Source organism: Sinocyclocheilus anshuiensis, unplaced genomic scaffold (assembly GCF_001515605.1).
Source record: "Sinocyclocheilus anshuiensis isolate Anshui unplaced genomic scaffold, SAMN03320099.WGS_v1.1 scaffold303, whole genome shotgun sequence".
In the NCBI taxonomy this organism is placed as follows: Eukaryota; Metazoa; Chordata; class Actinopteri; order Cypriniformes; family Cyprinidae; genus Sinocyclocheilus; species Sinocyclocheilus anshuiensis.
The window spans coordinates 208,572-220,372 of record NW_015549583.1 but is presented as its reverse complement, the minus strand read 5'-3'; positions in this window follow the sequence as shown (position 1 = coordinate 220,372).

Here is an 11,801-nt window from a genome sequence, read left to right as displayed (position 1 = left end):
GAGGCTGTATTGTTATCATGCCAACTGTTTTAACTCAATCAATGGCATTGATTCCACAGACGCAGCTCTAGCTCATGATTCCTGGCCTTGTTCATTTATTACAGCCCCATGCGCTCTTCCGCCGGGCTCAGGATTAAGAGTGTAAGAGTACAGCTGCCTGCTTTCTGATAAAGGCCGCTTGTTTCACACGCTGACGTTGATTTGTTGGGTATCGTGTTAAAGGATGTTAATAGTCCGCTGGGTTCTAGGGGCACTCGTGTGTTTTTAATGCTGGAGTCTCTAAAATGAAACTGGTCTCCTGAGGTTGGGCTGTATTTCTGCTGGGGGTGTTTATTAGAGCACAGGCACATTTCTGTGGTTAGACGTCTGTTTCTGTCAATCCACCAGAGAAGTGTGACGTCACCAAAACAAAGGATTTTCGCTTGATCGCATCTCACCGCATGTGCAAGAGAAGCCAACCCAAGTGCATGCGCACATTTTAGATTTAATTATTTTAATTTGCATGATTTTTTTTTTTTTTTTTTTTTAAGTTGTAAGTAAAACAAAGATTATTGGAGTGTGTTTTACAAGAAAATACTATTTCAGTCTTTCTACTTCAAACATGGAATGTATAATTCAATTTTTACTTGTTTTTTTTTTGTAATAATTTGGGAAATTCTCAAGAAATTTCTGAAAAATTGAAATTATTTTGGTTTTACTTAGGTTGATTAGTGATGTTAAATAATATTGTTTGACTTAATAAAACTGATTTATTTATTTATTTTTATCAGAGTTATGTAGTATAGACTGGTAACAGTTTACAATAAGGTTCAATAGTTAACATTGGTTAACTACATTAGTTAACATGAACTGAGAATAAACAATACTTTACAGCATTTAATAATCTTAGTTAATGTTAATGCATTATTTAAAATCACAAGTTGTGTTTGTTAACATTAGTTAATGCACTGTGAACTAACATGAACTAACAATAAACGACTATTTTTATTAACTAACATTAACAAAGATGAATAAATAGTGTAATACAAGTATTGTTCGTTGTTCGTTCATGTTAACTAATGTTAACAAATGACACCTTACTGTAAAGTGTTATTAGTATAGTATAGAAGTATACATTGATTCTGTGGACAAGTAAAAAATTATGACTTTATGATACTTTCATAGATATGACAATTCCCCGCTACTCTATTAACAGCACGAGGAATTTAATTAAGAACTGAATCATATCTGCTTAGTTAATAGATATTGCCTTAAATGACTACAACTTTTTATATTATTATTATTATTATTATTATTATTATTATTATTATTATTATTATTATTATTATTATTATTATTATTATTATTATTATTATTATTATTATTATTATTATTATTATTATTATTATTATTATTATTATTATTATTATTATTATTATTATTATTATTATTATTATTATTATTATTATTATTATTGTTATAATCTCTCTCTCCTTTTTTTTGACATGTGAAGTGGTTCAGTAATTGTAGCACACATTTGCAGTATTTTGACTATTTATACATACAATACTGTACAATCACAGTAGATCAAAAGACACATTTAGCTCATTTACACCGAGTGAAATTGTTCTGAACATACAGAAAGAAGCCACATATATATCCGCTGAAAGCTGCATCTCTCTCTTCTCTCAATAATAGCATATCCATCAGAGATGACTGGATCGATGATTGTGTTTTGGCTACGAGATGGCATGTCATCAGTGACAGACAAATATCATAACAGGCAAACTGTACGAGAGCCTGGACTCTATTGATCCGCTGAGAGCTCAGAGCCCGAGGAAAACGCCTGCTTTTGTTTATCATCTCCAAATATATCGGAAAACCCAGGAATGCCACATTAGCAGCTTTTCACAGCATTTTAGGGCAAATGAAAAGCAAGGCCTGTGAAAAGCATGGCACAACGCAAGCACTGACGTTCTGTAGGATGATGTTTGAAACACAGCGTTTGGCTGATGGATTGTGTGTACATACAAGTACTCTGGGGCTATTTGATTAACAGATAATTGCCTTTTAGATTTAAATGATACTGCCAATATGTTTAGCGTAAGTAGGAATGATGGGGCTCGCTGAAATCATTATCCCCAGGTGTGTTATTAGTGGAAGGCTAATGTGTAATGGTTTCGGCCTACACTAACATGCAGCATGTTCTCGACTGTAAAGCAGTGTTTCTGCATCTTCATTCACCCTTTCATGAATTATGGCTTAAATCAATACATCAGAGCAGAAAGCCCTGTACATGTAAAAATCATGGCATTAAATGTTGCATGCACTGCAACCCACAGTGTGTGTGTGTGTGTGTGTGTGTGTGTGTGTGTGTGTGTGTGTGTGTGTGTGTGTGTGTGTGTGTTAGCGATCGCTTGGATCTGTGATGGTTTTGCATTCATTTGGTTAAACTAAGAGAGCCTGGAGGCTGATTTGAGTCATCTTTTATTTCAGAGATTTAAGCACAGTGTGTGTGTGTGTGTGTGTGTGTGTGTGTGTGTGTGTGTGTGTGTGTGTGTGTTAGCGATCGCTTGGATCTGTGATTGTTTTGCATTCATTTGGTTAAACTAAGAGAGCCTGGAGCCTGATTTGAGTCATCTTTTATTTCAGAGATTTAAGCACGGTCCGAACTGTATGGAGCGTGCAGCAGTGGTATGACGGGGTTCTGCCGCGCTTGATAAAGCGCAGGTCTCTGGGTTGCATAAGAGGATTGTTCGCGAGCGATCCAGGGGCCTTCACTGCTCGAGCCTGCCAGCTGGGCCCCGTCTGCGGCTCTCATCTGCCTGCTTTCAGAGCGAGCCAATGTCACATTACTGCGCTGTCCAAGCACACTCACCGCATCTCCACACTTCATCTGTGGAAATCAGAGATGTGCTGTTTGTGAAGCTCAGACTGTAGCATGAGATATACTCAAATATGATGCTGATGAATTATCAGTACTAGGAATATCTGCACCTACTGTATTTTCAGCTCTGTTTGGCTCCAGTCTCGCAGAATGTGTGTTTCTATCATTCAGTGTAGATCAACAGTGATTCAAAATTAGAAATATTGACACATCTATTATTCATACTGATTAATGAATGAACAAACAATTTATTTTAGCTACATTTAAAAAAAAAAAAAATGTTGAAAGTCAACTAAATTTGTTTATTTAAAACCACTTACCTTAAAAAAAAAAGTATATTCAATTCATCTTTTTTTTTTCAGTACTTAATTTGAGGGAAATTATTTTAAAATCCTAATAATTTATTTATAATTTGTTCATCAATTAATTAGTTCATCAATAATTAAGTATATAGTTCAGTGTTACATAATTAAAAAAATAAATGAATGAATAAAATTCAATCAATCAATCAATCAATCAATATTATTTATTTATTTATTTCAACTAAATTTGTTTATTTAAAACCACTTACCTTAAAAAAAAAAGTATATTCAATTCATCTTTTTTTTTTCAGTACTTAATTTGAGGGAAATTATTTTAAAATCCTAATAATTTATTTATAATTTGTTCATCAATTAATTAGTTCATCAATAATTAAGTATATAGTTCAGTGTTACATAACTTAAAAAAATAAATGAATGAATAAAATTCAATCAATCAATCAATCAATCAATCAATCAATATTATTTATTTATTTATTTATTCAATCAAGCAATCAAACAAACAAACAAACAAATGACTAAATAGAAAAAAAAACTATTTTGCTAGGAGATACAGTAATGTTTTTTGTTCATGTTTAATGTACTTTTTATCTTTATGGATTTAGTTATTTCTTTCAAGGGCACTAAAATATAACATACTCTTATAGTTTGATAAAATTGCATGTTTGTAAAAAAAAATTAAAATAATAATAAAAATAAGTATTGCAATAATCTCAGATTAGTTTCACAGTGAAGAAGTTGCTTGTTTTCACAAACAGCAGCAGGTACAGTTGTTTTTGTCCCGTGTCTCCAGAATCAGGGCTGGAGTGAAGTATGTGTGATATCTGACTGAGACACTGAGGGAATGTGTCTTAATGTTCTGGCAGGACGGGTTTTTATCATCTCTTGATCATCTCATCCATCCGAGGGGTTAAAACGTGCTGCCATGGCAACAGGCGGGGTCAGCTGATAAAAAGATCAGCCACTCCTGATCCTCATTTTCTTCCCATCTGAGCTCCGTCTGGAGTTATCTGGACCAGCCCATCACGAGCCACGCAGATAACACATCTGAAAACTCAATCCAACACCACTGTCAGACAGAACTGTGTAGTGTGTGTGCAGGAAACCTGTCGGGAAACAAGCACTTCAGTGGGAAATACACATCTGGAACAATTACGATTTTTTAAAAGTCTCACCAAGGCTGCATTTATTTGATAAAAAATAAAGTAAAAATTATGAAATATTATTAACATCTAAAACAGCTGTTTTCTAAGTGAATATATGTTATATGATATAAAAATATTGTGCAGCACAACTGTTTTCAACATTGGTAATAATCAGAAATGTTTCTTGAGCAGCAAATCAGCATATTAGAATGATTTCTGAAGATCATGTGACACTGAAGACTGGAGTAATGATGCTGAAAATACAGCTGCGCATCACAGAAATAAATTACAGTTTAACAGACATTCACATAGAAAACAGCTTTTTGAACTGTAAAAATAATGCACTTTTTGATACTTTCTAGAAGATAATGTGCTTCATGTGTTGCACAGGTTTTCTACCCATTTTCCAAATTAGCATCACTCCCCTGTGTATGCTCAAAGAGTGAAAAATTTAAGGGGGTCTGAATACTTTCCGTACCTATATATTATATATATATATACACATACACACAACAGTTCTTTCTGGTCCTCGAATCTGTTTGGCAGATAACAGATAACAGAGATTCTCCAGCCGCTCCACAGTTTGTATCACTCCGCTTGCCGTATTTCGACGAGTGTCATGGCAGACGTTCCACTATAATTTTACAAATAATACTGTTTTGTGTCAGGGAATATAGTTTTAATAGCTTTTTAGTTGATAATGTACTTGTTTAGACTTCAAATATGCGGTTTGTTAATAAAGATTTATTTGCATCAGTGTTTTCGAAGACGCGAGCTCCATTGTGTCAGCGGCCGTTCTTCATTAACATCTAAAACAGCTGTTTTCTAAGTGAATATATGTTATATGATATAAAAATATTGTGCAGCACAACTGTTTTCAACATTGGTAATAATCAGAAATGTTTCTTGAGCAGCAAATCAGCATATTAGAATGATTTCTGAAGATCATGTGACACTGAAGACTGGAGTAATGATGCTGAAAATACAGCTGCGCATCACAGAAATAAATTACAGTTTAACAGACATTCACATAGAAAACAGCTTTTTGAACTGTAAAAATAATGCACTTTTTGATACTTTCTAGAAGATAATGTGCTTCATGTGTTGCACAGGTTTTCTACCCATTTTCCAAATTAGCATCACTCCCCTGTGTATGCTTGAAATACGATTTCGTCTTGAAATACGTTGTTCTCTTCATATGCGTGTGGCATGTGTCGTCGTCAGCGGCCGTGGAGGGGTGCCAAAAGCCCAATCAACAGCTTTCACCTTAACTCTCATTAATGATCCCTCCAGATAAAAACTGCTGACCATTAAATTATTCATGGCCACGTTATGAATAAATAAACTGACAGCTCCTCTCGCAACAAATCTGGGAAGTATTTGCTCATTTAATCATTGCATTCAAACAGAAGCTGCAACACACTCGTTCCCGCCGGACCGTTCATACTTGACCAGCGGCCAATCTGCCGACAGAGGCTTCCTTCCAGACCCTTCTCCCTTTTATTAGATTTTCTCAGGCTTGTGTTGAGCTAAACCTTTATTTCTCCCCTGATATTTGCTGGGATTAAATTGTATGCAACACACACGCACACACACACACATCCATTTTTAATTAGCTGAAGTCTCTGGTACCGTGCTGTAGTCTACATCTAAACTCATCGATACCGTGGTGTGTATCTGCTGGTGAACCTGCTGGAGCAGAATTTATTGTTGTTCTTGCGCAGACTCGGGATGTGCAAATGGCCCATGTCCAAACTCTGATCACAGATCAATGATCATAAAGCACTGCACAAGAAGACTAAAGCGGGACGCAAAACAAACAGCTTCATATTGAGCAGTCTGAGCAGCTGTGGTGAAACGCTCAGATTGAGGAGGATGAAGTGCTTCGCAGGTTAATGGGACTCCAGGATAATACATTTACTTCCAGCAGACCCACAATGACATTTTCCCTTTTTCAAAGTAATTTGGAAAACAAAACACAGAGATACGCTGTCAGATTATGGATCCAGCGAGATATCAGAAAGGCAGAGAATCACTGGGCTTCTTGAGTTCTTGGTCAGTTCATCATTTAATTTTATTTTTCAGATTAGAGGAAAAAAAAACTATAATGTTATCTTTAACATTAAATACAAAAATTAATTGCTCCATTTTTTTTTTTTTTCACATGCTGTCACCTGAGCACCTGAGTCATTAAATTAATTATGCAAATCAGTTAACTATAAACCGTTCTTCCGAACTGTTGTATAAATGCAATATCACACTCGTAGCTGTGAGATATGGCTGTATATCGGCACGCTGTGATTATACGGCCGAAGCACAGCTGTGCATATATACAGTCATATCTCACGGCTACTCGTGTGACATTGCTCATACATATAGAAATATGCCCGAACATTATCCGTTAACTACAGACATTCCACTGGATTTCAGAGGACAAGTCAAGTCATCTTTGTTTCTGTAGTACTTTATATAATGCAGATTTTAACAAGGCAGTATTGTCATTATTCAGCTCAAGTCAGATGAGTATTGGTTCAGTTCGAGTCATTTCAATTGAGTTCAAACCTAAAACAAAATATAGTGCATTGCTTAATTCAAAATACGGGTAAAATGGGTAAATATGGAAAAAAATATTTGACATAGTTACACATTACATTCACTTATGGTAGTAATTACAGTAAATTATGCGTAATGTCAAGTAACTAAGCCTAAGCAAACCCTAACCTTAAGCCTACATGAGTAAGTGCATGCAGTTATTATTATTGAGTACTTATTTGTGCAATTGCACTGTACAATGGCACAACAAAATAAAGTGGAACCCAGAAAATTCCTTCATTTTAGCACAGTAAATTGAGGCCCACTTTTCTTATTGTGCACCATGCATCTGGGTACATATGTTGTGTATTTGTAGGAAATAGGAGGCAATGTGTGCAATCATCTCTTTTTAACAAAATTCCATATCATTAATTGCAACAGGCAATTGTTTAAAACAATTCACAATATATAATACAAGTTGGCAAGGCACCTGGTTAAACTGGATGGCAGGTGGTTCACAGTAAACAAGGCCGTGTTGGTCGTCTCCATAAAAATCTTACCTGAAATACTGGGGAAATGACCAGAGTCTTGTATTTCTCTCGTTTCCGCTAGAACTTGATGTGTTTGTGATGTTCTGATGCCTTCCAGCTTGAAACACATCTGTCTAACATTCATTCCTGTCTGTCTCTCTCTTCCTGTTTCTGACGTTCTTCAGTGAACCTGTCAGCATTCTGTTTTTCAGGATGCCTGTTATGAAAAAGTTTAGCATCGTTTGCATTTGACAAACGCAAGATATCGTGTGACCTCACTAATAAAGCTAAAATTTGTGCACCTAAAGTTTAATGCACTTTCATCAGCCGCCGAGGTTTATCCAGAAGCGATCGCGATATTTTATTTCATTCTGATAAGCTTTGTGAAACCCGAGGCTTTGATTGATTGGCTCGGCGTGGTTTTGAGCGGCTGTGTTTACATGGCATTCTCGGCTTCAAAGTTCGGTCTGTCCGACGCGACGCATCGCGTGCCAACGCTTCCCTCTCTGTTGTGGCATTTTGTACGGCGTTTGCGTCTGCCACCCTAACATTTCATCGCGATAGGCTTTCTTTGAAGTCATCGAAACGCTCCCACTCTCTGGCTGACCTTTTGAACCTGTCGCTCCGAACGCGCCGTTCCCGAGCCACTTTAAATGTCACCTTACTTGTGCTCAAATATTGTTTATTTGCAGTCCCAGACATGCAACCCGATAGCACCACAAAAGAGTGGGTGCGAGACCTGCGCTGACGGTTATATGTCAGGATCCTCACAGCTTTTCAGGCGTCCGAACTGTACAAAAGCGTCCTCGTTCAGAAACCTGGGCAAGGTCAGCTTGGATTAGCCACAGGTAACCCTATCAGGCCTCGCACAATGCTTACAAAGACCACTGACACTGGCTGTCAACAGACTCTTTGGAGGGAACTCTATCTGCTCGGCCCGCGGTTATTGCACTACCTGGATGAGGACGGCTCGGGTAGCCTTTTCCAATTGTGCCTCCTTTTATTTGGCTTTGATTTAAGGTGATTCATTGGGCTCATCAATCGGGCCGTCTGGTGGAGACTCGTCCAGAGCGTAATTCCTGTCGTTTGTGGCCGTTCTCTTCTCACATAGCTCTCTTTGTGCTCGAACTTGCGAGAGGCAGATGAATGAGACAGAAGCTTAATTCTACATGACATGGATTAGGTGTGTTCCCATAGGATCAGCCACTAGAGCAAACACAACCCAGCGAAGGAAAGTCTCGTTTCCACTTGCTCCTGTGTTTTGTTTTAAGAGGTGCTGGTGTTTGGGCTTGAGAGGGAATCTGTCAGCGATCTGCGTTTGTGTTCCTTATGGAGACCAGAACATCAAAAGCACAATCAACTTAACCATTAAACATAATGCATATGTGTTTTTTGTTGAGTATCTTGATGCGTTAGGCTTTTATGGCTCACATAGTCTGATATAGTGAGAGTATGGAGGAAAAAAAAAAAAAACAGCACAGTTTTATTCAGAGTATTTGCTGCAGATGCTGATATTTATATGGTCAAAAGTGATTATGCTTGTAATACAAACCAAGGAGATAAAATGATGCAAGTCATCACTCTATATCTCCAATAATATGTCTTAGTAAGATTACATTGAAATGATCCAAACATATAATGCAATTATTGAGAGATGAAGAAATAAAGGCTCCTCAGAAGATGCGAGATGTTCTGGAGGCTTGTGAAGATCATTCCTCCGCTGAGGAACAGTGAAAGTAAAGCTTCTGGAAACAAACGCTCCTCAAAAGATCCTGAGGATCAGATTTGAGACTCTAAAACATGATTGATGGAGAATCAAGTAAAGCTGAGCTGCTTCAGTCCAGTAAAAGTTCATCTGGAAATATTGCTGCAGTTATTCTGACCTTTACTTGATAAAAATCTGTCAAGATTTGACAGAAAAAAAAGACATGTGAAGCAGCAGCTGAAGCTGGACGTTTGTACAATTACACTAAAAGGAGCATTTACTGATAAAAAACTCTAAACTATCAATCAGACGACAGCAAAGTTTTGACCATGTCGATCATTTGGAGGCCTTCGAAATTTGCGTATCAGATATGATGCAGTAGGATTCATAGGGTAAAAGAGGAATGGGTTGTTACTGTTCGACCCATGACAGATGTACATTACTCCATGTAAGAACTCGTGCACCTGGACAGGAGCTTTAACTTTATATATAATATACTGATATATACCTGAGCTGTGATTTAGTCATTGATCTCACACTTTCCTCTGCAGAGGTTGAGTTGTTGAGAAGATGCAAGTGTGTCATTCATCATGCTTTCAGATCTCTGGAGCTCACCGTTTAACCTCTCGACAAATTGTCATTTTAATTGATTAAACTCAGCTCAGCCAATGCAAGAGGGTTGTTTAAATCAGTAAGCCAGCAGTGTGCTCTCTCTGGACCTGCAAATATTTGAAAATTATCATTCATAGTCTTCTCTCTCTTGTAAATCCCTGAGCAGACAGTAATGATGAGCATTACAGTCACTCAGATGCAGAATTCAGGAGGACATGATGAAGACTGGGAGACATAAGCAGCATTGTCCATGTTATCTAAAGAAAATTCATGCTTTTCTATGAATATGCTGTGTTTTTTTAAGTATGAGTTCATGCACAACGCTGAATTCATACGTCATCAGCCCGGAGCTGCTTCCAGTGTACAACAGTGAGCACAAGCTACATTAAAGTGATTATTACATTTTGAATATGGATATTTTTCTTACAAAAATGCATCGATTCGCTACAGAAGGCCTTTGTTCACCCCCCAAAGCCGTGTGAGACACTTGTTTTATGGATGGGCACTTTTTATTTAACTTCTTTTGGACTGATGCATGCTACACCCGCTGAGTGGCATTAAACAGCTTGAAAGATCAAAGACAATTTTTAATATAACTCCGACTGGATTCGTCTGAAAGAAGAAAGTCATGTACACCTAGGATGACTTAAGGGTGAGTAATTTATGGGTTAATTTTCATTTTTGGGTGAACTAACCCTTTAAAACCGGAAATTACATAACAAAGGACCTTTATTTTGAAACATTATTCAAGTATGTGTGAAATCTAAAAATGTGACAGAACAGATTTCTCCCTTTCACTGACATCCTTATTTGTCATCGACTCAGATATCGTGGAGCAGATCAGAGAAAACAGCCATCCACAGTTACAGCGGGCCACCTAAAGCACACAGAGAAGCTGGCTCTCGTCGAACACAATACGCTGGTTGATGCAGCATCCATATCCTGCTGATTTGTTCCTCCTGCATTTAAAAATCCAAGCAGAGGAGACAGCGAGAGCAGAAACGACGCTCGCTCTTGCTCTTTTACATCCATGGCTTTCTGCGGCATGTTAAACAAATTGAGACTGTGTGCGGCGCTCCACGACTCTATTGGAGCCGGAGCATCGCACTTCATCAGAGGCTCGCTCAGGGCTTTCACTGGCCCCTCCGCTGCCAAGCGCATGGATAGCTGCTGATTAGAGGCCCACCCTTCCTCGGCCCCGCGGGGCCCACTGGAGAACACCAAAGATCAAGAGCATCGAGAGAGCGCTGTATCTCCACACTGCACCAGCACCTCCAAAGAGACGCCAGTTATCACACACACAAATTGCTTTTTGTGTTATGCTTATCTGCGCTCTCGTTTGCTCCGGCTCGGCTGAACTTGTCTCTCTCTGGTGAAAGATCTGGCTCGCTGTGGAGACATGACGAAATAACAGTGAATCTAGCTCTGGCTAAGGTGCCTACGGACACGCAAACACTCATCCCTTCTTCATTCTGGGGTTTGCAGGCATTCAAAGGCGAGTTCAAAGCGGCGTTCGAAGATGACGTAAGTTGATGCGGGCCGTTTTAGCTACCTCACTTTACCTTTCCATGAAGCACACGCTTTCTGATAACCAGAATACAGATTCACCACTCAATCAAGTCATGAAGAATTGGTGAAAAGTTTGCCTTGCACTGTAAACAAGTCTTCAATCTTGACCGTATATTAAGTGACTTTAACTACTATGCAGTTACATTTAAATTAATAATTCGATACAATGCACTTATTGTGTGCGTACATGTTTTTTGCATTGCACTTATATTTATACATTTCTTTCTGTAATTATATCTGTAATGGATCTATAATTACACTGTTGCTCCCACTCCTACTGCTTAACCCACACTTAAACCTAAACCAAACCACTAACCCTGTCCTTAACTGGATCCCAAATCAATAGCAGTTTTGCAATCAACATGAACACAATAGTTAATTAACAGTTATTTTATTTCAGCATAGTAGTTTATGACGGCTAATATAAAGTGGAACCAAATAAGGAATAGATATAAATAATAATAATAATAATAATAATAATAATAATAATAATAATAATAATGTCTAAAACTTTTAAGCAAA